The 26,969-nt window shown below is 40.6% G+C and overlaps 1 long non-coding RNA gene across 1 annotated transcript in view; it reads left to right on the top strand.

Annotated features, from left to right (window-relative positions):
• LOC140726288 (uncharacterized) overlaps nucleotides 1–10,381 on the top strand; it is a 41,671-nt gene extending 31,290 nt beyond the window's left edge. The window contains exon 3 of the long non-coding RNA XR_012098603.1: nucleotides 10,312–10,381. This is a non-coding gene — a long non-coding RNA (uncharacterized lncRNA). The remainder of the gene's footprint in view (nucleotides 1–10,311) is intronic.
• The last annotated feature ends 16,588 nt before the right edge of the window (nucleotides 10,382–26,969 follow it).

The raw sequence follows: 26,969 nt of genomic DNA on the forward strand, positions 1-26,969 counted from the left end.
CGACCACCTGCTGGATTGCTTCATCCCCTATCTGTTCCTAGCCGCCCTAGCCATCTCCGCCAGTGCCACAAGATTTGGAAATACATACGCGCGGCCCTACTCCGCTCAACCAACCGCAACCGGAGGATTGCCGATTGCTAATGGATTCCTGAACCTGATTATCGGCCTGGGCTGAAGATTTAGCTCTCTTCTAAAGACATCCCCCTCAAGAACAAGCCCAAGAAACTCACTCCCCCCCCCCCCCGCTTCCTGGGGCCATTGGAGATTGAGAGTATTATCAACCCCACAGCGGTCCGACTCAAACTGCCTAGATCTATGCACATCCATCCTACATTCTACATCTCCCAACTGAAACCGGTATCTGTCAGCCCTTTGTGCCCTCCTGCTGAATGCCCTCCACACGCCCGGATCACTGACGACCACCCAGCGTATACCGTCTGGCGATTACTGGATGTGAACCGCCGAGGCAGGGTCTTCCAATACCTGGTCAATTGGGAGGGATATGGTCTGGAGGAACATTCCTGGACCCTTCCTTCATCCGGGATTTCCATTGGGACATTCCAGACAAGCCTGGTGGGTTGCCTGGAGGCTCCGGTTGAGTGGGGGGGTATTGTCACGGTCCCGATCGTTAAGTCCCTATCTTGCTCCTAACTTCCTTTGATTTTGCCACGGTTCTGACCGTTAATTTCCCAACTGCTTCTAATTGGCTTTGATGACGGCACACCTGGTTTCCATCAAGAACTGCAGTATAAGAACCCCAGCGTCACAACCACTAGTCGCCAGTTCAGAAAAACTGTGAGATAATTATGTTCCCCGACCACTTAGAACTGCTTGTTCTAAGTTTCGCTCCAGTTTCAAGGTTTACCCATGAGACTCCGTCTCCCTGAGTCAAGGCTCCATGTCAAGATCCCTCCTGTTTGCTGTTCAGCGTTTACACCCGCGTAAACATCCAAACTCAATCTCCGTGTCTGTGTCCTGCACTTGGGTTTGCTTCCTTTGCTCATTGCAACACTTTTTGCATATAATTTTAGTGGGTAGCATAAAAGATAGCATGCTAATTTCATTTTTTGCATACACATTATCCAATTCAGAAAATAAAATAGATTGGAGTAATTTACTTGCCAATCAAGTGTATATTTGATAATACATACTACTTCCTCAAGAGAATAACAATTTAAACAATCAAGCCAGGCAGTTGAATTCATTTTTGTGAGGCTTCAGCAACATGTCCACTCCAACACAATATCTGATACCATCACAACTGAGGAAATATTTTCAACTGAACTGTCAGCTGTTTCTTCCTCCACAGATGCTGCCAGACCTATTAAGTTACTCCCGTATATTCTACTTTTATTGCACATTTCCAGTGTCTGCATTTTTTGCCCTGTCTGATACACTCCTGAGGGAATGCCACACAACTGCATGAGCCATCTCTTAATTTCCTTGGATTTAGTACAATTTAAAAGCTTATAGCTAATTTTGTTAAGTAACAATTTCAGTATTTATGGCTTATTCTGGGCATAAAGGAAGAAAATCTGCAATTTGCAATTTTTTTACATGAATGAATTCCTTCATCTAGCTACTTGTCTGAACAGAACCTTTTCATTTTGAGTTCACAATTAAAACAAAAGCCATGGAATAAGACATTTATATGAAGTAGATTTCTGATCGTATCCATAGGATTCAGTTTCATCTCAGAAAGTTTGAGCACTCATTAAAGAAACATCTAGTCATGGGTAGATAGTTTTATAAAGAGAGCTCACTGGTAGATAGTGTCTAGAGAGAGTGTTTGGCACATTGGCTTTCATAAATCAGAGTATTGCGTATAGGAGCTGTGATTCCATGTTGAAACTGTATCAGATGTTGGTGAGCCTGAATTTGGAGTACTGTGTACAGTTCTGGTCACCTGAACACAGGAAAGATATAAATAAGATTGAAAGAATACAGAGAGAATTTACAAGGATATTGATGAGACTTGAGGACCTGAGTTATAAGGAAAGGTTGAATACATTAGGACTTTATTCCCTGGAACACTGGAAAATGAGGGGAGATTTGGCAGAGATATACTAAATTATAAGGGGTACAGACAGGGTAAATGCAAGCAGTTTTTTTCCCACTGAGGTTGGGTGAGATGAGAACTAGAGGAAATAGGCTAAGGATGAAAAGTGAAATATTTATGGGGACCAACTTCACTCAGAGGAAAGAGTTGCAACATTTAAGAAGTTTGGATAATTAAGTGAGTGGTCATAGTCCAGGTGAGGGTTGATGGGACTAGGCAGAATAACAGCTTGGACTGGACTACATAGGCCAAAGGATCTGCTTTCATGCTGCAGTGCTCTATGATTCTTTGACTCTAAACCTGCTTTAATAATTCTGATTTATTTGAATAGTTATATGAAGTATTGTAGTTATGGTTATATTGAAGCATCGTGTTGCTGCTTGCACAATCTGATAGACTCATTAACAAAATCCCTGTTATTATCCCTGTTTGGTGGAATAATTTATCAAAATCATACCAAATAGCTATCTAGATTCTTTAGTGCAACTATGAAGTTGCACTAAATTTATAATGTACTGTACATGTTTATACAAAGCAAATCACCCCTTACTAAAGATTTCAAATAGAAATCACTTTTAATCACTGAACATATAAAGACCTACATAATGTGACAATCCTGTCATTTCCATCAGCTCTTTGGCTGAAATAACTTGCCTTGCAGCTGGCTATCGTCCCTTGAAGTCTGGGTACTTGTCACACCAGTTTCAACCAGCAATGACTCATTGCTTGAATTTTCCGAATAGCTGAATCCCTTTTTGAAGTTTTCAAAACTTAATTAGTGGTTTGTAACAATAACCCTCACGATCAAACTAAAAATAAGAGGAAAAAGAGAGAGTGTGGGGGAGAAATTAACGGAGGCTAGAGAAATCGATGTTCATGTCCACAGGTTGGAGGCTACCTCACAAAATACTGGAGGAACTCAGCCAGTCAGGCACGACATCAGCAATTTACAATAGTCAGTTTTACATGAAAAATCTCAACCATAGAAATGTTACATTTAATTTGGTAAGAAAAGTTCAAAAAACTAGACAATGATAGAGATCTAGAAGATTATAAGAATGAGAAGGCCTTGTCAGACAGGATTAAGGAAAAACCCAAGGCATCCTACAAGTATGTGAAAAGCAAGAGGTGAATAAGATGTGCGAGAATAGGACCAATCAAGTGTGATAGTGGAAAAATGTGTATGGAACTGGAGGAGATGGCAGAGGTACTTAATGAATACTTTGCTTCAGTATTCGCTACGGAAAAGGACCTTGAGGATTGTAGTGATGACTTGCAGCAGACTGAAAAGCCTGAGCATGTAGATATTAAAAAAGAGGATGTGCTGGAGCTTTTGGAAAACATCAAGTTGGATAAGTCACTGTACCAGACAGGATGTATCCCAGACTACTGTGGGAAGCAAGGGAGGAGATTGCTGAGCCTCTAGTGATGATCTTTGTATCATCAATGAAGACAGGAGAGGTTCCGGAGGATTGAAGGATTGTGGATGTTGTTCCGTTATTCAAGGGAGTAGGGATAGCCCAGGAAATTATAGATCAGTGAGTCTTACTTCAGTGGTTGGTAAGTTGATGGAGAAGATTCTGAAAGGCAGGATTTATGAACATTTGGAGAGGCATAATATGATTAGGAATAGTCAGCATGGCTTTGTCAAAGGCAGGTCATACCTTATGAGCTGATTAAATTTTTTGAGTTTGTGACTAGACACATTGATGAAGGAAGAGCTGTAGATGTAGTGTATATGGATTTCAGCAAGGCATTTGTTAAGGTACCCCATGCAAGGCTTATTGAGAAAGTAAGGAGGCATGGGATCCAAGGGGCTATTGCTTTGTGGATCCTGAATTAGCTTGCCCACAGAAGGCAAAGAGTGGTTGTAGTCGGGTCATATTCTGCATGGAGGCCAGTGACCAGTGGTGTGCCTCAGGGATCTGTTCTGGGACCCCTACTCTTTGTGATTTTTATAAATGACCTGGATAAGGAAGTGGAGGGCTGGGTTAGTAAATTTGCTGATGACACAAAGGTTGGGGGTGTTGTGGATAGTGTAGAGGGCTTTCAGAGGTTACAGCAGGACATTGATAGGATGCAAAACTGGGCTGAGAAGTGACAGATGGAGTTCAACCCAGATAAGTGTGAGGCGGTTCATTTTGGCAGGTCAAATATAATGGCGGAATATTGCATTAATGGCAAAACTCTTGGCAGTGTGGAGGATCAGAGGGATCTTGGGTTCTGAGTCCATAGGACACTCAAAGCTGCTACGCATGTTGACTCTGTGATTAAGTAGGCACACAGTGCATTGGCCTTCATCAATTGTGGGATTGAGTTTAAGAGCCAAGAGGTAATATTGCAGCTATATAGGACCCTGGTCAGACCCCACTAGGTACTAGGAGCTCAGTTCTGGTTGCCACACTACCGGAAGGATGTGGAAACCATAGAAAGGGTGCAGAGTAGATATACAAGGATGTTGCCTGAATAGGGGAGCATGCCTTATGAGAAAAGACTGAGTGAACTTGGCCTTTTCTCCTTGGAGTGACAGAGGATGAGAGATGACCTGATAGAGGTGTACAAGATGACGAGAGGCATTGATCATGTGGATAGTCAAAGGCTTTTTCCAAGGGGTAAAATGGCTGGCACGAGAGGGCATAGTTTTAAGGTGCTTGGAAGTAGGTACAGAGGAGACATCAGGGGTTAAGTTTTTTATGCAGAGAGTGGTGAATGCATGAAATGGGCCTCCGGCAGTGGTGGTGGAGGCGGAAACGTTAGGGTCTTTTAACAGACTCCTGGATGGGTACATGGAGCTTAGAAAAAATAGAGTGCTATGGGTAAGCCTAGGTAGTTCTAAGGTAAGGACATGTTCAGCACAGTTTTGTGGGCTGAAGGGCCTGTATTGCGCTGTAGGTTTTCCATGTTTCTAAATAAAATCCTACATATTTAACCTCATCAGAAAGCTCGGCAAATGTACTTCATTGCTTTGGTCCATTCCATCTTTGAATTTACTCTTTTCCTCATTCTTTTTAATTGCAATAATCTTACCTCCAGGCTCAGAATATAATGTCCAGTACAGAATTTGAATCTCTAAATCTGCACAAATCCCTATTACTTGCAGTCTAGAGGCAGGGAGAATTATAAACAAAACACTACTAATTCTGGAAAGCATTAATAAAAGTAGATTTCTAACTTGAATTCCTGGCTTCAGAACTGACAATTTAGGTCAGCTTCTCAATGCAAACACTGCCTAATTTTCACAAAGCCAATGGAAACAACAATCAGAATTTTATTTAAAAAATATTATCAGTTTCATGTCCTGGTAGTGTAAAAATTCAACCCAATGCACTGGTGATAAATGACCAACCTACCAGCAAATAAATTCTATTGGTTAAAGATGGCCTCTGGCTACTAGGGAAAGCATTCTTTACATGCTTTAGACGTCTGGATGGGTTCAAATTGATCTCTTCAGATCAGAGGTTGAAGAAGAAATGTGATGAATGAATGATTGTGATGGAGTAAACAAGGAGAAACTGTTGCTTGGAGCTGGTTTACAAAGGTATTGTAAACCATCAAGATTTGTTTTTAATAAGCTCACCACTCTCTGAGTGAAGTTCCCCTTCATGTTCCCCTTAAACATTTCACTTTAAACCCTCAACCCATGACCTCTAGTTCTAGTCTCACACAACCTCAGTGGAAAAAACCTCCTTGCATTTACTCTCTCAATGTCCCTCATAATTGTGTATACCTGTGAACAAGAGATATGTTGGAAGCTCTAAGTAAAGGTCAAATTTTGAGGTAATATGCCAAGACATTGATGAGTTAGTACATCAGCTGCTTTGGGAATCTTAGGCACTTCTGCAGTGCTCATTCCTGCCCGTTTGTCTCAATTGAAATGGTATAGTAAAGGGATACACAAGGAGTGACGAAATATAAAGCTGAATAATGATAATATTGAGAAACTAATAATTCAGTTAAAACCCAACAATACAGTCTGACATTAAAAGCATATCACATCTAGCAACTAGAAAATCAATACCCCCATACAAGTCATAATACAGTATGTATAATAGATAACTGAAATGCATTCGAGTCTGGAGAACAAAGGATTATTATTTAGAAGATTGATCTAACGTCCCAGATTTGTGATAGCACAGTTAAATGAAGGTTATTGCAAGTGATCTGAACCTAGATTGAAAACTGACATTCCATTATTGCAGCAATTTGTAATGAAAGAAATATTGTAAGTTTCCGTGCACATTATTGCGAAAAATGTATTATCTATATTAGATGATTTTGAACAAACTGTGACAGAAAAAAAAACCTGCCAGATCTTGTATTATTCATTTAAAAAGTGTGCTATAAATCTAGTGAAAATCCTAACAGCCTAATTAAGAGCTGAAACATGAACAAATTATTTACTATAATAGCTTTTTATGCCTTTTAATGTGAAACGACAGATTCTTTCTCATTCATGTATCTTTAAAACAGCAAATTTCAATATTATTTCTTTCCTTATCAAAGGGAAAACGGTAGAACATTTGGTCCCAGAATAAGGGCAATACATTACATAACTTTAAAGACTGCATAGAAGTTTCACAGTAGCTTGATAAAAACTGAAGTTGGTGATGAGTTGAACATTTTGGGTTTACTGGAGCTAATGAGGAAAATCAATAACATAAATGTTTAACATTTCTTTTCAATGATGATATATTTTGTTTTTATGCATGCTACACACTGAAAGTTCTCATTAAATATCATACTAGTTCATTCAGTAGATTCTATTGAACAAGTGAACCAATTTATTCATCTGAAATGTTATATTGATACAGCAAATTATTTTGTTGTGCTTAGTGACTTTGCCGTTGCACATTCTATTGAAAAACTAACATTTCCACTGCCTCTGGGTTTCAAGTTGAGAGCACTGTTGAGAGTGTCCTGACCAGCTGCATCACCATCTGGTGTGAGAACTGCAAGACATTTGACCACCGGGTCCTACAAAGAATTGAGAGGGCTGCTGAGAGGGTCATTGAGGTTCTCTTCCACCCTTGGCCTAAAACACGAATGCATTTCAGTTATCTATTATACATACTGTATTATGACTTGTATGGGGGTATTGATTTTCCAGTTGCTAGATGTGATATGCTTTTAATGTCAGAGTGTATTGTTGGGTTTTAACTGAATTATTATCCGAGATATTTATCAGGAGCGCTGTGTATGAAGGGTCCTTAGGGTCAAGGATCCTTCCCATCCATCCTACAAGATCTTGACCCCACAAAAATTAGGACAGGGATAGCTAGGATGGGAAACAGCTTCTTCCCCCAGACGACGAGATTACTGAATTCCCTGCCACCACCCAGGTCTCATCATGTATGAAGCACCAGTAGTGTTATTCTGCTTACTTTTCAAACTTGTGTTGTAAATGCACCTTATATGCTAAATGTCAATCTTCTGGAATATGTATTTATTATTTGTTAATTTATTTGTGGTAATAATTCTTCTGTTTTACCTTCCATTTTCAAACACTGTGCAGCTTTGTAATACATCCAATATTTTGTAATATTCCCCAGTGACTGGAAGGAGATTAAGAAATCTTGATTTGTTATAACCAAGTCTTTGAAACTGAAGCACTAGAGAAGGTAATTAACAGTGATGAGACCAGAATTGAAAAGATACTGATGCACCATCAATAACTCTCTCTGAGACGTGAAGTCGAGATATCGGCTTTTATTGACTGGAAGAAAGAACAAGCAGTAGTTGACCACCATACTACATCCTGGAGAATGAGGGCAGGGCTCAGGCCTCAATCGCCTTTATACCAGGGTCTGTGGGAGGAGCCACAGGAGCAGTCAGCAGGGGGCGTGTCCAGACAGGTATATGTAGTTCACCACAGATACATCTGCAGATACCACTCACAGTATAAGTTCTATACTGGAAGCAAGATTCTGCAGATACTGGAAATACAGAGCAATGCACACAAAATCCTGAAGGAGCTCAGCAGGCCAGGAGCATCAATGGAGAGGAATAATATTTAAAGTTTTAGGCCAAGTTCCTTTATTAGGACTGGAAAGCAAGGGGGAATAAGGCAGAATAAAAAGGTGGGAAGAGGTGAAGGACTACAAGCTAGCAGGTGGTAGGTTAAACAAGGTGAGGGGAAAAGTGGGAACAGGGCTGGGGGTGAAGTCAGATTCTATTCTAGCTTTCTAAAAGGCATCACCTCAGACTTTTCTGTCTTGAAGTCAATTTTCCACTCCTTGCCACACTTCCCTGACTGATCAAGATCACGAAAACCTTCTTCACTATCAACAACACCTCCTAATTTTGTGTCATCTGGAACCTTGCTGACAACCCTGTGCATTTACATCAAAATTATTTATATAAATTTTGAATAACAAGGATCCTAACACTGATTTTTCTTGGGATTTTCCTTAGCCTTACCTGCCAGGTCTATCTCATACCTTCGCTTTGTTCTCCTGGTTTAAGTTCTCCTGGTTAATTCTTTTACAGCCACCAAGATCTCTCCATATCAATTATACAGTTAAAGCAAGTGTTCATTTATGTTGATTAAAGTGCATCTTTGTTACTTGTTCGCATGAAGATTTGTTTCATGTGACACTTTCTATGTCTTCAGCAGAAATAATTACAGTTATTCAGCAATTCACATCTGATTATGGTTTATTGAATGTAAGAATAATTGAGAGCTAATTAGATGATCAATTATCATGAGATACTTGAATCAAAGTCTGAGTTGGCAGGAATATTCAAGGACATTTTCAACCTGTCAATCCTATGGTCGGAAGTTCCCACCTGCTTCAAAAGGGCAATTATACTAGAGCCTAAGAAGAGTAGTGTGAGTACCCTTAATAATTATCATCCAGCAGTACTCACATCTACAGTGATGAAATTCGTTGAGAGGTTAGTTATGGCTAGAATCAACTCCTGCCTCAGGAAGACCTGGAATCAACACAATAGGTCTATGGTTCTTCTCACCTGGACCATACAAACACATATAGCTCAGCGTTTAACTCAATCATTCCCACAGTCCTGATCGATAAGCTACAGAACCTGGGCCTCTGTACCTCCTTCTTCAATTGGATCTTCGACTTCCTAACTGGAAGACTACAACTTGTATTTACTGTAATTGATTTACTTATTTTTTCCATATTATCATGTATTGCATTGTACTGCTGCCGCTAAGCTAAAAAAAAGTCATAGCATATGCTAATGATATTAAACCTGATTCTGACTTGATATACTTGACTCGGTATTTGGTTGTGGCTTCAAGTTTTAAAAAAATGAACAAGTAATTTTTCTAGTGTTGTCAGTGATCCCATTCCATATAGCCTCATTGAAGTGCACCTTTAAAAAACATGGCAAAAATGAAAAGATTTTCTGTTTGGTATGGCCAATTTTGTACTTTTCTAGGGTATCTTTGCACCAGAAAAAATGTCTTGTTTCTTCTTCCATAATGTTACTTTGTGGAACTCAGGTCATCTAAATTACATAAAGTTCTACAGCAAGATTTTTGGCCACATCTGTCTGAAGAATAACTGCTACTGCTTACTTACACAAAAAGCAGATTTTATTAATATTGTGTTTGAATTGAACAATATTTTAAAGGCCAAATGTTATAAACCTGCAGTCACAGTTAGACTACAACAAACCTTAAACAGATGATGTGATCCACCAGTCTTTTAGGATCCCTGTCAGTAAACCGAGGAAAATACTCCTATGCTCCCTGCCTTACAGTTGTCATGTTGAAGTAAAAACTGTCCCTAGTCACTGGAAGATTGCTGGTGTTGTTGTGTTCTTGTGGTTTTATGAAAAGCCCGATGGGCTCTCATCTGTGAGATTATGGCGGCAGTGAAAAATTAATGCAGTGATGCTGTTTTCTTTCTCGATTTCATGATCTTTTAAGAACCTTCCGAAACAGATTTGTAACAATGTTTTAATGTCAAAAAATCAGCCCCTGTAATATGTAGGAATGTACTCTGGATTTTTGAGTTTAATAGTATTACAAGAGCTCGTTTGTATGTATTGATGTCATAAGTCAGTCACATGTAATCTGGACCTGGCCTGTATAACAATATACGGTAAATAAAAGCAGTAGGTTATTTCGCAACCTGAAATTTTAATACATCAAGATTGCATGTGGATTTATGTGACTGAACCAACAAAAGGGACTTGGGACTCCAAAGTATAAACAAAACTATACATAGATCGGTGCATAAAACATATCATGAATTATTTCACTGACAAATCTTTTTATACAGATGGACCAGAGAGCAAGTTGGACATCAGAAACAAGTGAACGTAATGGGTGTCTCTCCATCTGAACAATCAGCAAGGTGAGGATCACAATCACAAAACAAAGTCCACTCATGGAGTCACTACTCTATCCTCAAATAAATAACTCCTAATGAATCTGGAATGACTTTTCCAGTTCTGCCAATCAGAATGTCCTTGTATGGTTCACTGAGTTCAGACATAGGTGGACAATAGTACATCCAATGTTAGAAATATGCCGGAGAAAACCTACCATAGACCTTCTGTGGTAATCCAATTTCAAAATGATTCAAATGTTGTCTCATTTGGTAAAATCCACTGGCTGCTATCACAATGTTAATGGGAAAAGGTAGAAGTAATAATTGACCCAAATAACTTTCCATACTCTTGATTCTAGGCTGGTTGGTAAAACTCTTCCTAACACTTTGGGAATTTCTGTTTTGAAAATAAATGAAAAATTTAAAATTGCTGTTGACAGCCTGTTTCACAGCACCCCAAACTAATTTAAGAAATAGATATAACTGTGTGTCTTAGCATGCAAACAGATGGCTGGGGAAGGCTAGATCCCACAGTTCTTTGGCAGGTGCAGGCAATGAAACTACTGATCAATTTTTAAGTAACTTCTTTACAATTTTGTCTTCAATATTTAATGTTGCATTAGGAGAACCATTTGTAGAACATTAAAACCTCATAATATTGCAATAGCGACTGAGTGCAGGACACAGGCACGGAGACTGGACACGGAGACGGACATGGTCATGACTAGCACTCGGAGCCAGGACTTGGATTTGACTGGAACACAGAGCCAGGACTTGGACTGAGATTGGGACTCAGACTCGACAAAACAAAACAACGACAGACCACTCGCATCCCGGCTCAGAGCATCTGCAAAACTGCCGGCAACACTCAGCTGGACACGAGATGACAAAAACAAATAACAACAGGCAATTCATATCATGGCTTGGAGCAGCGGCAAATGGCCAGCAATACTCAGCCAAACACAAGACAACAAAAACTAACAGGAGGGATCTTGACATGGAGAAGCTCATGAAGACAGTTCCTTTTTCTTGGCCGCTCAGAAGATGGTCCCTTATTCTTGGCGGCTCAGAGGACGGTCCCCTATTCTTGGCGGCTCGGAGGACGGTTCCCTATTTTTGGCGGCTCAGAGGATGGTCCCTTATTCTTGGCGGCTCAGAACAAGCATAGCTGCACCACTGAGGTGATGATCCAGCAGCGAGTAGATGTAAGCCGAAGTTTTTATGCTGCCGGTTTGAATGAGGGTCAGGTGCCCTAATCAAGGAGCCCAGCGGAACATGGGGAAAAGGAAATTAACTGAAATAAGTAGTTAACGGACCAGACTGTGACACATAAACCTAACCCATTTATGAAAGCAGTTTCTGGTACAATATCTACTGGAGAAAACCTTGAGGTATTGTTGGATAGCTCTGTAGAGCTGTGTTGAGGATTGTGATATATGAATAACTAACACCTGTTGCTTTCAAAGTAGGCAGCATTTCAATTTCATGCTGTGTACTTGCAAGATTTCTGCATTGATCAATTTGCTTCTCTGCCTATGACATTACTTTGAAGTGTAGCTGCATTAACCTTGGCCCACTGGCCACTACTTATTTCACAATCAATCTAACTCTAGTGATTATTTTGTTTATTGGAGCAGCTTCCATAAAATGATATTTCCCTGTGTATCATCAGTAACTGTATTTCAATAGTATTTCATTACTTGTAAAGCATACTGGGATATTATGGGTTCATAGAAATACATGCAAAAACCCTTTCTTTTATTTCACAGCAGATATGATATGCGAAAAACAAATTGTGTCATTCCCTAATAAAGAAGATCTTCTTTTTTCAGTATTTCCAATAGAAATGGATTTGTGGAATAGTCAACCCTGATATTATTTTTTAAAAATGTCTTCATGATTTGCTTGTGGCCAGGGGGCTTAATTGTGTTAACTTTAGGTTAATCTAATTTGTTTTGGTAATTTAAGATCATATAAATGAAATGAATGGGGTGGTTTAGGTGAGGCATCATTAGGCTTTCACATTAATTAAGGAAAAGGAGAATGAATTGCTTGATTGGCACAAAACCAGCAAAGCAAAAAAATTGATCCCTACTGAGTATTACACATATTTGCAATGATATGATTTAATCATTGAAATAGTCAATAGCAACAGTTATTGACTGATGAAGTGGTAAATAAAGATATTAGATTCTCCCATCCCATGACCCTCTCCCTTCTCGAGCTCTGTATCCCTTTTGCCAATCAACTTTCCAGCTCTTAGCTTCATCCCTCCCCCTCCAGTCTTCTCCTATCATTTTGGATCTCCCCCTATCCCTCCCACTTTCAAATCTCTTGCTATCTCTTCTTTCAGTTAGTCCTGACGAAGGGTCTTGGCCCAAAACGTTGACTGTACTTCTTCCTATAGATGCTGCCTGGCCTGCTGCGTTCCACCAGCATTTTGTGTGTGTTGCTTGAATTTCCAGCATCTGCAGATTTCCTCGTGTTTGCATATTAGATTCTTTGTTGTCTGGCTGGATGATCATCTCTACTCTAATTAGAAATAGAAAGATAGTCAAAAATTGAAGTTCTATTTAATTTGTAGAAGTCATGTATCTATTTTCTGTCTGTCTGCATAGTATTCAGGCTGCACATTTATTATGGGTATTTGTCACGTGGGTTGGGGTGTGGTAGAAGTGAAAAGTAATTATGTATTCCTACAAACACGAGAAAATCTGCAGATGCTGGAAATTCAAACAACACACACAAAATGCTGGTGGAACGCAGCAGGCCAGGCAGCATCTATAAGGAGAAGCACTGTTGACATTTTGGGCCAAGACCCTTCGTCCTGATATATATTCCTGCTTTGTCTTTATTTGGGTTTTCAGTCTAGGTTAGAACCAGACGCAGAGAGAATGGTATCTTTTTGATGACTGCTTCGCTTAGTTATGCTTTCTTTGCTTATCACTTAAATACTTTTAAGAATGATCGGCTTAGACTGCTTATTTCATTCTATCTCTGATTTTAGTTTCATTAATTCAAGATTCAAGTACATTTATTATCAAAGAATGTATGAATTATACACCTTGAGATTTGTTTGCTTGCAGGCAGCCACGTGGCAAAACAGCCAAAGAATCCAATTTCTAAAAAGACCATAAAAGAGGGAAAAAAACACATCATGTAAATAATAGAAGCAAAGGACAGAAATCTGAATTAGACTGAGTCCTTTGATCCGCTCCCTGGAGAAGCTGGAGTAGGCCCAAGCTTGCTCATATTAGTGGGGCAAACACACTACGAAACTCACAGACAGCCACCTGAGAGAAGGATGAACATTATGCGAGAACAAGTGAAATCAGCTGGACACTTGGGCTTTCCAGTCCATCTGTGCTGATGTTTAAATTGTCCAGGCACTGGGTAGTGCCTTGTTCTTGGACCTGGATCCTGGTGCAGCGACACATCTGGGCTGCACAGCTGAAGCTGTTCTTCATCTCACCAAATCGGCTCGGCACTTGCTTTAACCTCGCACCCGGGTTAGGTGGTTGGGCATCAAAACTCTTCCGCATCGATTCCTTTCCAAGTTGTTTACTCCAACAGCGACAGCAATATGAACTCTGTCCACGACCTCGTCTTGGACATATTGCCCCTCGGCTTTGTGATGTAGCCGCACAATCTGTCCGTCGAATCAGTTTTAACTCTGCTTGCTTTTTCATTGTTTCCAGTGATAGTTTGCCACAATTTGCTTCACTAAAGGTGTTGCTAGTAAAGCTTTTAGTCATATTTCATGCCATCTGAACTACCAGTAAGTTGACGTACAAATTCAGTACTACCATCTTAAAGCAGACGTTTTATTGTTACAAGACAGTTCGTTTTACTGGTTTCTTAATAAAGGATCAAATGTACTTTTCTTGATGTTAGAACTTCATTATTTGATGGAGACTATGTCATACTGTGTACACCTCCTGTGCTTAGCCTCCGAGCGGTTTTGGCTTGTTTTAAACTAACCGCTACTGCTACGTTTTGTAACTTCAAAACATTAAACTTTGGGTTTTCTTAAAGCAAGGCACACATGTATCACATGGTCTTATGATGATGTATGCAATTAATGTACTTTTGCATTAACATGTAATTAATTATTTAAATGAATAAGATTGTCTGATCACACATATATGCAAGGTTACTCAAGTATAGCTAAAATAATAAATACACAACAGCTACATAATTTACAAAATAAAAATCTTCAATACCAGTGTTTTGGTATATAATTTATAACTGCAAATTAGCAAGAAAGTTGCAGAATTGTACTTTGATACCTTCCTTCTTCTGTGTCATTTGAATTATGAATAATTTTGGCATGACATATAAACCCTGATATTAGTGCAAGAACAATTAGTTACCTTTATTTTCTGACTGTCTATCACTTTTGAATGGAATATAACCAGAAGTATTGAATTGAATTGACTTTTTTCTTACATCCTTCACATACATGAGGAGTAAAAATCTTTATGTTATGTCTCTGTCTGAATGAGCAATGCGCAAATGAGAAATTTGTAATAAATAGTATGTACAGTAAGATATACAACAGAGCAGTCAATATAGCTTAAAATATAGTTGTCAGTGTGTATTAATCTGTCTGATAGCCTGGTGGAAGAAGCTGTCCCAGAGCCTGTTGGTCCTGGTTTTAATGCTGCGGTAACTTTTCCCTGATGGTAGCAACTGGAACAGTTTGTGGTTGAGGTGACTCGCATCCCCAATGATCCTTCAGACCTTTTATTATGCACCTGTCTTTGTAAATTTCCTGAATAGGGGGAAGCTCACATCCACAGATGCACTGGGCTATCTGCACCACTCTCTGCAGAGTCTTGCGATTGAGGGAAGTACAGTTCCCATACCAGGCAGTGATGCAGCCAGTCAGGATGCTCGCAGTTGTGCCCCTGTAATAAGTCCATAGGATTTGGGGACTCATGCTGAATTTCTTCAACTGTCTGAGGTGAAAGAGGCACTGTTGTGCTTCTTTCACCACACAGCTGGTGTGTACAGACCAAGTGAGGTCCTCAGTGATGGTTATGCCGAGGATCTTAAAGCTGTTCACTATCTCAACCCCAGATCCATTGATGTCAATAGGGGTTAGCCTGTCTCCATTCCTCCTCTAGTCTACAACCAGCTCCTTTGTTTGTGTGTCAATGAGAGAGAGGTTGTATTCTTGACACCACTGTGTCAGGGTGATGTCTTCTGTATGTTGTCCCATTATTATTTGAGATGTAGTATCGTCAGCAAATTTAATTAGCAGATTGGAGCTGTTGGTAGCGACACAGTCATGGGTACACAGAGAGTAAAGGAGGGGGCTTAGGACACAGCCCTGAGGGTCACCTGTGTTGAGGGTCAGAGGGCAGAAGTGAGAGAGCCCACTCTTACCAGCTACCAGGAACCTGATAGGAAGTTCAGGATCCAGCTGTAGGGTGAAGGCCAAGGTCTCAGAGCTTCTTGTCAAGCCTGGAAGGAATTATGGTGTTGAATGCTGAACTGTAGACCAAGAACAGCATTCTCACATAAGGAACAGTCCTCTCCAGGTATGTAAGGACAGTGTGTAGAGCTGTGGCTATTGCATCATCTGTACTTGAGGCATTAATGCAACAATGTTCTTCCCCTGAGGGGATATCTAGTGTTGAATAACAATACTCAAAGATCACACTCTCCCCTCTCCTTCCACCTCCTACTCTTCTCTTTCTATTCCAGGGGCAAATGTTTCAAGCAAATAATTTTTTTTTAATCTGCAGATGCTGGAAATTTGAAATAAAAACAGAAAAACCTAGAAACATTAAGCAAATCATACACCATTTCTATAAAGAGAAAAAAGTCATTGTTTTAGTCTGCAATACTTAGTCAGTATTGAAGGGCACAAGATCTGAAACATTAGGTATTTCGCTTCCCACAAATGCTGCCTGACCTGCTGAGTGTTGATAGAATTTTCTGTTTTCTTTCATGAAATACTTCTGAGTACTAAGTCTTTCTGATGTGTTCCTTGTTTTACCATCATTATTGTTATGGAACAGTGTATCAAGATTGTTAAAGCAACGACAACAATTATTTACGTGATTAACATGGCAAAATGTGTAGATGATCATTTAAATCAAGTGAATGAAGCTTATTGCAAAGAATTTGCTGAATAACGACAATATTTAAAGGTTGAAGACTATGAACGTCAAGGAACTAATTAAGACTGTAGTGTTATGTTTGAAACAGATTGCCAGGAACAGAACAAATGGACCAGCATACACTAACAAGATATGAAAATTAAGATATACAAATTTGGTTCAGAGCACAGACAAGAGAAAAAAGTGAACATAGAAAGGACTGAGATTTCCAAATGACAGTTTTATTTCAGGAAATATTATTTTTAACAAAATACATGGCAATTGGTGTGGTGGTCCATACAAGGGTACAGCAGGATTGAGAGAATAAATAGAGCACTTCCAGGAGGATATGCTGCTGGAAAATAAAGAAAGAAGAGATGGAGGAACAGCCTGCAATGATCTTCCTCTATGTGACTGTTCTAATCAAGCTACATTCATTTCATTTAGTTCTCTATTTCCACACAAACTATGTTAGAACCGGAAAAAAAATCCCCTCATTTCTCATTTAATACAAGTTTTATACAAGGAGCTTTTTTCTCAGGTTGATCCTCACTCTGATCATAAAGGCACAATGCCCACAAACTCGAAGAACTCCAGACCCTCTGTACTCAGACCAGTTCTTCTATGTTATGTATTGCATTGAACCGCTGCTGCTAAGTTAACAAATTTCACGACATGAATAAATCTGATTCCAATTCTGAGTTTACTTGGGGTGCTGGCTTGAGAAAGGATGGCTTTTGAACTCTTTCTCTCAAACTTGTATAAACTAATCCCAAAAAGTGACTAATATCTTGAGTGAGTGAACAAAAAGATAACGTTTGATGAAATGTTAAAAGCTCGAATTTTATTAGAACAGTTCTGGTTCATTAATTTCACTAACAATATAACAAGAGAGCCATTTACATGCAATATTTAGATTTTTCTAATGCCTCTGGCGAAGACACTGCAATGAAGGGGAAGCAGCAATTGGAAAACATCCTTGCCATTGCTTTCATTAAGTTTTGAGCCTTTGCATTGTTCAAAGTCATTGGAAAGCTCTCCTCAACAACAAAATATAAAAGTTTACCTCAGATTTCCAGTATATGATATATGTTTGCTTTAAGATTGCATTGCATACCTAAGTTTCCAAATCTATTCTCAGTAATTAAAATATTTACCATAATAGTATTTTCAAGATCTGCTGAATGCACACTCTCGCAACCCTCTGAGTGAAGAGGTTTCCCCTCATGATCCCCTTAAACTTTTCACCTTTCACCCATGACCTCTAGTTGTAATCCCACCCATCCTCAGTAAAAATAGCCCGCTGGCATTTACCCTATCTATACCACTCATACCACTATCAAATCTCCCCTCTATCTTCTACATTCCAAGGAATAAAGACCAAACCTATTCAATCTTTCCTTATAACTCAGCTCCTCCAGTCCCAGTAACATCCTTGTAAATTCTTTGCACTCTTTCAAACTTTTTTATGCATCTCCAGTTGTTAGGTGTTCAAAACTGCACACAATGCTCCAAATCAGGCCTCTCCAACATTTTATACAACTTCAACATAACATCCCATCTCCTGCATTAAATACTTTGATTTATGAAGGCCAATGTGCCAAAAGTTTTCTTTATGACTCTATTTAACTGTGCCACCACTTCCAATGAATAATGGACCTATATTCCCAGATCCCTTTGTTCTACCACACTCCTCAGTGTCCTAACGTTCACTGTGTTAGACTTACCCTGGTTGGTCCTATCAAAGTGCAACACCTTGCACTTGGCTGCATTAAGTTCCATCTGCCATTTTTCAGCCCACTTTTCCAGCTGGCCCAGATCTCACTGCCAGGTCTGATAGTCTTCTTCATTCTTGGCTCCAATCTTGGTGTCTTCGGCAAATTTGCTGACCCAGTTATCCATATTATCATCCAGGTCATTGATATAGATGACAAACAATGAACCCAGCACCGATCGCTGTGGCACTCCACTAGTCACAGGCCTCCAGTCAGAGAGGCAAACACCTACTACTATTTTTTGGCTTCTTCCACAAAGCCAATGTCTAATCCAATTTACAACCACGTCTTGAATGCTGAGCAACTGAACCTTCTTGACCAACCTCCCATGCGGGACCTTAGTAAAAGCATTGCTAAAGTCCATATAGAAAACATCCTTTGCCTTTTCTTCATCAACATTCCTGGTAACTTCCTCAAAAAACTCTATAAAATTGGTTAGACATGAATTACTGTAACCCTCAGGTTCTGTTGGCTACAGAAAAACCATTACATTAGCAGTGAAACCCTTCCCTGGGCGTTACACTACCATACACAAAGAAAGGCTGACTATCTCTAATCAGTGCATGTTTATCCAAATACTTAAATATCCAGTCCCTTAGAATACCTCCCAATAACTTTCCCACTACTGATGTCAGCCTCACTGGCTTATAGTAATGTAACAACATTAGCTGTCCTTCAATCATCTGGTAGCCAACCTGTTGCTAAGGATGGTTTAAATGTCTCTGCCAGGGCCCCTGTAATTTCTGTACTTGCCTCCCACAGAGTTCGAGGGATCACCTGATCAGGCCCTGGGGATTTATCTACACTAATTTGCCTCGAGTCAGCAAGCATCCGCTCCTCTGTAATCTGTATAGCGTCCTTGACCTCGATGCTGCTTTGCCTCACTTCTATAGACTCTGTGTTCATCTCCTGAATAAATACAAATGCAAAAAATCCATTTAAGTTCTCCCCCATCACTTTTAGCTTCATGAATTGATTACCATTTTGATCTTCCAGAAGACCAACTTTGTCCCTTGCTATCTTTTCACTCTTAACACATCTGTAGAATCCTTTAGGATTCTCCTTCACCTTGTCTGTTCAGGCAAACTCATGCCTTCTCTTGGCCCTCCTGATTTCTTTGTTAAGTGTTCTCTTGTATTTCTTATACTCCATTAGTACGTCATTTGTTCCTACCTGCTTACGCACCTCTTTTTTTAACAGGGCCTCAATATCTCTTGAAATACCTGGGCTGTCTGATTCCCCAATCAAGTATCTCACACACTCTATGATTAAGGAAACTTTCCAGAACACATTTGACAAACTCTATCCTATCTTGTCCCTTTACTGGATGGGAGACCCCGTCAATATGTGGAAAGTTAAAAGCACCTACTACAACAGCCTTACGTTTCTTACAGCGGTCTGCAGTCTCTCTGCTGATTTCTTTCTCTAAATCCTGAGGACTGCTGTGTGGTCTATAATATAGCCCTACTCACATGTTCATACCCTTCTTATTCCTCGGTTCATCAAGCCTCACAAGATGATTTCTCCTGTCTGTCCTGACTGAACACTGCCATGATATTTAGATTACATACTTTGATAATAAATGTACTTTGAACCTTATACTTTGAGTATATGAGGCACTGAAATGTGCCAATAAATGAAAATAAACAGACGAGTGCATCTACAAGATGGGTTCAGGAAACAGCAAAACTCATTTGTTGAATTAGGAGTCCTGAAGAAGGGTCTTGACCCAAAATATCGACTGTTTATTAATTTCCATTGATGTTGCCTCAAGGTTATTATAGCTGGGGGTGGTAGTGGGGACAAACTCCCACTACCTATTCAATGCTTCCAATAGCGTGCACCTCAAATAGCCGCTGACAACCAAGTCTAGCTCTTGGCCTTCATGTGTGGCTTAGCTACTAAGCACAACGGAACTGTTTCCACTGGCAGGAGAAGGGGCAAAGGTGGGTTACTGGTGCTTTAAAACAAGTCGCTTTGGGCAGATGGGACTTCTCAGCCCTGGTTAGCAGCTCATCTAGGAGAAGGAAAACTCTGATCTCAAATTTCCGCTGCCTTGAGGCTATACCCACTCATGGGGTAGGCTTTGGGAATAAACCCTGAGGGAAAAACCTGGAACTGGTGTCCCTAAGGCAGTCCTACATTGAGTTCAAATCTGACAGGCAACTTCTGTGACGCTGCTGGTACCAAACCAGTATCGATCTCTGCCGTGCCTTTGGGTTCATCAGATGCATGGAGAGGGGAGCTTGCTACATGGGCAACATTTGCTGTCCATATTGTACTGCCCTGGCTTGTATATCTAGACAGCTAGGGCACAATATCCATGGTCAATTCTGAATGATGGAGGCCTCAGCAGCTCAGCTCAGTTCCTCTAGCATTTTGTTTGTGTTGCTTTGGATTTCCAGCATCTGAAGACTTTCTCACGTTTAGTTATACTAGGTCTCCTTTCTTATCTGAGGATGTGATTGCCCATTGAGCCTAGTTGACAGGTCTTGGCTGTCAGATTAAAGGGCAAAATCCTTGTCAATTGAGAGGAGCAATGCTTCTGAAAGTCCCAGTTCACAGATAAAACGAGATACCAGAGAGTACCCCCGTGGCTGTCCCCCTTAACAATAAGTACTCCTGTTTGAGTACTGTTAGGGAGGGATGGCCTAGCTGGGGGAAGCAACAATGGCCACGTCTCTGGCACAGAGTCTGGCCCTGTGGCTCAGAAGGGAAGGGAAAGGAAGAGGATGGCAGCATTGACAGGGGACTCTATAGTTAGGGGGTCAGACAGACGATTCTGTAGACGCAGGAAAGAAACTCAGATGGTAGTTTGCCTTCCAGGTGCCAGGTGCCAGGGTCATGGATGTTCTTGATCGTGTCCACAATATCCTGCAGTGGGAAGGTGAACAGCCAGAGGTCATGGTACATATTGGTACAAATGACATAGGTAGGAAAAGGGAGGAGGTCCTGAAAACAGACTACAGGGAGTTAGGAAGGAAGTTGAGAAGCAGGACCTCAAAGGTAATAATCTTGGGATTACAGCCTGTGCCACATGACAGTGAGAATAGGAAGAGTGAGCAGGAGGATAAATGTGTGGTTGAGGGATTGGAGCAGGGGGCAGGGATTCAGATTTCTGGATCATTGGGACCTCTTTTGAGACAGGCGTGACCTGTACATAAAGGACGGGTTGCACTTCAATCCCAGGGGGACCAATATCCTGGCGTGGAAGTTTGCTAAGGCTATTGGGGAGAGTTTAAACTAGAGTTGTTGGGGGGTAGGAACCAAACTGAAGAGATGGAGGAAGGGGCATTTGGCTCACAAATAGAGAAAGCTTGGAGACAGAGCAGGTGATAGAGAACGGATACATTCTGACTGATGATTTGAGATGTGTCTATTTTAATGCAAGAAGCATCGTGAACAAAGCAGATGAGCTTAGATCATGGATCATTAATTGGAGCTCTGATGTTGTGATCATTACAGAGACTTGGATGGCTCAGGGGCAGGATTGGTTATTGAGAGTGCCAGGCTTTAGATGTTTCAGAAAGGAGAGGGAGGGAGGCAAAAGAGGTGGGGGCATGGTACTGTTGATCAGAGATAGTGTCACGGCTGCAGGAAAGGAGGAAGTCATGGAGGGATTGACTACTGAGTCTCTGTGGGTGGAAGTTAGAAACAGGAAGGGGTCAATAACTCTACTGATTATTTTTTATAGACCACCCAGTAGTAACAGTGACATCGAGGAGCAGATAGGGAGACAGATTCTGGAAAGGTGGAATAATAATGCAAGGAATATCATGAATAAAGTAGATGAGCTTAGAGCATGGATCAGCACTTGGACATATGATGTTGTGGCCATTACAGAGACTTGGATGGTGCAGGGGCAGAAACGGCTACTTCAAGTGCCAGGCTTTAGATGTTTCAGAAAGGACAGGGAGGGAGGCAAAAGAGGCGGGGGTGTGGCACTGTTGATCAGAGATAGTGTCACGACTGCAGAAAAGCAGGAAGTCATGGCTGTTTACGGAGTCTCTGTGGGTAGAAGTTAGGAATAGGAAGGACTCAGTAACACTACTGGGTGTTTTTTTTATATAGAACACCCAATAGTAACAGGAACATATAGGAGCAGATAGGGAGACAGATTCTGGAAAGGAGTAACAATAACAGGGTCGTTGTGGTGGGAGATTTTAATTTCCCAAATATTGATTGGCATCTCCCTAGGGCAAAGGGTTTAGATGGGTTGGAGCTTGTTAGGTGTGTTCAGGAAGGTTTCTTCACACAATATGTAGATAAGCCTACAAGAGGAGAGGCTGTACTTAATCTGGTATTAGGAAATGAACCAGGTCAGGTGTCAGGCCTCTCAGTGGGAGAGCATTTTGGAGATAGCGATCATAATTCTATCTCCTTTACTATAGGAACAGACAAGTTAGGAAAGCGTTTAATTGGAGTAAGGGGAAATAAGAAGCTACCAGGCAGGAACTTGGAAGCATAAATTGGGAACAGATGTTCTCAGGGAAATGTATGGCAGAAATGTGGCAAATGTTCAAGGGATATTTGCGTGGAGTTCTGCATAGGTACGTTCCAATGAGACATGGAAAGGATGGTAGGGTATAGGAACCATGGTGTACAAAGGCTGTTGAAAATTTAGTCAAGAAGAAAAGAAAAGTTTACGAAAGTTTCAAAAAACTAGGTAATGATAGAGATTTAGTAGAATATTTAGTAGAATATAAGGCTATTAGGAAGGAGCTTAAGAATGGCCAGAAGGGGCCAGGAGAAGGCCTTGGTGAGCAGGATTAAAGAAAACCCCAAAGCATTCTACAAGTACGTGAAGAGGAAGAGGATACGACCTGAGAGAATAGGACTAATCAAGTGTGACAGTAGAAAAATGTGTTTGGAACCAGAAGAGATAGCAGAGGTACTTAATGAATACTTTGCTTCAGTATTCACTACAGAAAAGGATCTTGATGATTGTAGGGATGACTTACAGTGGATTGAAAAGCTTGAGCATATAGACATTATGAAAGAGGATGTGCTGGAGCTTTTGGAAAGCATCAAATTGAATAAGTTTCTGGGACCAGATGAGATGTACACCAGGCTACTGTGGGAGGCAAGAGAGGAGATTGCTGAGCCTCTGATGATGATCTTTGCATCATCAATGAGGATGGGAGAGGTTCCAAAGGATTGGAGGGCTGTTGATCTTGTTCCGTTATTCAAGAAAGGGAGTAGAGATAGCCCAAGAAATTACAGACCAGTGAGTCTTACTTCAATGGTTGGTAATTTGATGGAAAGATCTTGAGAGGCAGGATTTATGAACATTTGGAGTGGCATAATATGATTAGGAATAGTCAGCATGTCTTTGTCAAAGGCAGGTTGTGCTTTACGGGCCTGATTTAATTTTTTGAGGATGTGGCTAAACACATTAATGAAGGTAGAGCCCTAGGTGTAGTGTATATGGATTTCAGCAAGGCTGATAAGGTACCCCATGCAAGGCTTATTGAGAAAATAAAGAGGCATGGGATCCAAGGGGACCTTGCTTTGTGAACCTAGAATTGGCTTGCCCACAGAAGGCAAAGAATGGTTGTAGACAGGTCATATTCTGCATGGAGGTCACTGACCAGTGCTGAGCCTCAGGGATCTGTTCTGGGACCCCTTCTCTTTGTGATTTTTATAAATGACCTGGATGAGGAAGTGCAGGAATGTGTTAGTAAATTTACTGATGACACAAAGGTTGGGGGTGTTGTGGATAGTGTGGAGTGCTGTCAGAGGTTACAGTGGGTCATTGATAGGATGCAAATCTGGGCTGAGAAGAGGCAAATGGAGTTCAACCCAGATAAGTGTGAGGTGGTTCATTTTGTAGATCAAATATGATGGCAGAATATAGCATTAAAGGTAAGACTCTTGGCAGTGTGGAGGATCAAAGGGATCTTGGGGTCCGAGTCCATAGGACTTTCAAAGCAGCTGTGTAGGTTGACTCTTGGTTAAGAAGGCATATGGTGTATTGGCCTTCATCAACCATGGGATTGAGTTTAAGAGCTGAGAGGTAATGTTACAGTTATATAGGACTGTCGTCAGACCCAATTGGAGTATTGTGCTCAGTTCTGGTCACCTCAGTAGAAAAAGGATATAGAAACTGTTGAGAGGGTGCAGAGGAGATTTACAAAGATATTGCCTGGATTGGGGAGCATGCCTTATGAGAATAGGTTGGGTGGACTTGGCCTTTTTTCCTTGGAACGACGGAGGATGAGAGGCAACCTGATAGAGGTGTATAAGATGATGAGAGGCATTGATCATGTGGATAGTCAGAGGCTTTTTCCCAGGGCTGAAATGGCTAACACGAGGGGGCACAGTTTTAAGCTGCTTGAAAGTAGGTACAGAGGTAATGTGAGGGGTAAGTGTTTTGCACTGAGAGTAGTGAGTGCATGGAATGGGCTGCCGGCGGTGGTGGTGGTGGTGGATACGATAAGGTCTTTTAAGAGGCTCCTGGATAGGTACATGGTGCTTAGAAAAATAGAGGGCTAATGGTAACTCTAGGTAATTTCTAAAGTAAGTACATGTTCAGCACAGCTTTGTGGGCCGAAGGGCCCTGTATTGTGCTGCAGGTTTTCTATGTTTCTATGTTTCTATAAAACACTCAGTGAGTCAAAGGAAAATGAAGATTATTCTGGCAAAAAAGAACAATAGCCCATCAAACCCAGTGGCAGGCACTGTAGTGTTACATTTTCGACATACTTGATGTTAATGTGTATATTGTGAAATGTTCTTCCTGCTGCTGTCCATCTATAAGGCTCAATATTTAACAGGGCACAAGTGATTGCAAATTACATTTGAGATTTTAAAGGGACTTTACACAATAAATTCTTGATTAAAGCATTACTGTAGTTCATTACTCATGGTGGGCAGTGAAAAGCATATTTCTTCTAGGTTTTCATTTATTAAGGTTGCAGCAGTTTGTTGTTTGATAAACATGCTGGCATATAAGAGAAAGGAAAAGTCCTGAACCAGGAAGGATCATTGAGTCTTAAAGGCTTCGAGCCATACTGTGAGTCAATAGGTCCGCCGTATCTGTGCCTTTCCCCAAGCACCTCTTCATTGCACTGTCACAATCATCTTCACTACCCTGTACGCATCTGTCATCTTCCTAGCTGCATTGTTCCAATTTATCTTTGACCTTGAGGATTGCATATGTACAGGAAAACTTTAGAGGGAGGGATAAGTACACTCAGTGGCCACTTTGTTGGTACCACTGTACCTAATAAAGTGGACATTGAATGTACAGTACGTTTGTGGTCTTCTGGTGCTGTAGCCCATCCACTTCAAGGTTCATCATGTTGTACATTCAGAGATTCTCTTCTGCACATGACTGTTCTAACGTATGCTTTCTTGAGACTGTCATCTTTCTGTTAGCTTAAACCATTCTGCCCATTCTCCTCTGATCTCTGTCATTCATAAAGGTTTTCACCCACAGATTACCACTCATTTGATTTTTTTTTTTGTTTTTTTCCATCATTCTCTCTAAACTGTAGAGACAGGTATGCGTGAAAATTCCAGGAGATTAGTAGTTTCTAATCTCCCTGTCTGGCACCAGCAATCATTCCACGGTCAAAGCTACTTAGATCACATTTCTTTTCTCTTCTGATGTTTAGTCTGAACAACTGAATCTCTTGACCATGTCTGCATGCTTTTATGTATTGAGTTGCTGCGGCATGATTGGCTGATTAGATATTTGCATTAGCGAGCAGGTGTATGGGTGTACCTAATAAAGTGGCCACTAGGTGTAGGTGCAAGGGGAGTTACCCACCCAAAGAGGTCACCCACTCCTCTTTTGGGGAAGAAAATAGGGGAGATAAATAAAAGGGCAAGGATAGAGAAAGGGACTGTTTTCAATGAAGTGGACAGGAGAAGGTAAGAATGAGGAAGCCAAGAAATGGGAGGATTGAGAGTAAAAGAAAAGTGAGGAGAAGGAGAGAAATAAAGGAATGGCTTGAGGTCTGAAGGAAAGAGGAGTTTGTGGAGATTTGCTATGACACCAAAGACTCTAGCATATCTCTACAGATGTCCCCATGGAGAGCATTCCAACTGGTTGCATCACCATCTGCAATGGAGTAGCCACCGTACAGGATCAGAAACAGCTGCAGGAGGTTGCAAACTCTGCCAACTCCATCATGGTTACTTGCACCTCCAACATCCAGGACAACTTCAAAAGGCAATGCCTCAAAAAGGCGGCATGCGTCGTTAATGACCCCATCACCCAGGACATGCCCTGCTCTCGTTGCTACCATCAATTATATATAAACTCAGATTAACTGTCTCTCTTCTGCGTCTCATTAAATGTAATTGTGTTTTCTCTTTCTCTCTCTTTTCAGTAATATATTTTATATTTTATTCATAATTAGCCCAGTTTTCTCTTCTGCAGTTTCGGATATTCCTTCTCATTCTTCCTTGCTCTCTCAGTCATGCTGGGAGAATGTACACTAATGCAAACAAGTTTTCCGACAGGTATTTTGAGTAGAAGCCTTGCCACTCCAATTGCTGTAGACTTTAGAAATTTTAAATTGGCAGAAAGCCCCAGACATTTACAAAACCATTACTATAAATAATAGAAATCACTCTAATGCAAATGTGAATGCATTAATCATCACTTTATATAGATGTGGTAGTGAACTTATTTTCAGTTTGCCAAGATAAAAGCTGTTGAACTCCAAGTTGATGGGGGTAAAATACTATGTACTAATGTTTTCACCAACAC

The sequence above is a fragment of the Hemitrygon akajei genome, chromosome 1 (genome assembly GCF_048418815.1).
Source record: "Hemitrygon akajei chromosome 1, sHemAka1.3, whole genome shotgun sequence".
NCBI classification, from domain to species: domain Eukaryota; kingdom Metazoa; phylum Chordata; class Chondrichthyes; order Myliobatiformes; family Dasyatidae; genus Hemitrygon; species Hemitrygon akajei.